The following is a 941-nucleotide window of genomic DNA, read 5'->3' as shown; positions in this document are numbered from 1 at the left end:
AAACAAAACTCAAGCGACGAATTGCTGGATTATAGTTGAATCAAGTTACCAGTGAAAGATAAGGCTCAAAATTGGAGACACCAAAATCAAAATAATTGTGAAAAATTTTAGGTTGAATTCTATAATACTAAGATTTAAATAAGAAATAATTAATTAAAATAGTGAAGGGAAAGAAACCGATACTCTGCTACCTGTTTTATTTTTCCCCATCGCGTTTTTCCTTGGCTTTTCCATTGTGACGCTGCTGCATGGAATGGTTTGACATATTCTACTTTCGAATCTGAAAAACCAGTCTTCCGATGTGATTCAGGTTTTAAAAGAAAGCTTTCAAGATTCTTCCCTCTCACTGAGCTCATTCTTTTTTGATTGGATCATAAGATTCAACCTGATTTTAATAACGATTTTTTTTTGTTTTTGATGTCTTCACTTTTGAATCTCATCTTATAAAATCGAAAACCTAACGATATACTTTTGTGCATGCCATTAGCGCACGAGTTGAAAACTGAACAAAGTCAAGTTAAAGCCAAATTCTCAATTTGAAACAGCATTACTTTTAACTTTCAAACTGAAAACTGAATGCAACTAACTTGGCTAAATGAAAATCTCAGAAATATCTTGAAATCGGAAACTAAGAATTTCAAATGCCACCCTTTTTCTAAACGTTCTCATTTCTTGTTTCTTCTGTTTCTTTTTTTTAACTCATAATTGCCTCCTTCTAGATAAATTAACTTTTCCCCGGAAATTAACTATCCGGAAGTTAGCTATCCGGTGTTTTTAAAATACGAGCACAAAGAACTAATAAACACTGTGTTTTCCAAAAAGATGATTTCTCGTTGACCAACTGCGCGACAACATAGTTGGACTTTCCGTTAATTAACTCAATTAACTTTTAATTTCGTTCGATAAAAACAAATGAAACATATTGTCAGGAAATTCTGTCA

This window comes from Symsagittifera roscoffensis, chromosome 6 (assembly GCF_963678635.1).
Source record: "Symsagittifera roscoffensis chromosome 6, txSymRosc1.1, whole genome shotgun sequence".
Lineage (NCBI taxonomy): Eukaryota > Metazoa > Xenacoelomorpha > Acoela > Convolutidae > Symsagittifera > Symsagittifera roscoffensis.
Note: the sequence above shows the minus strand (reverse complement) of the source record.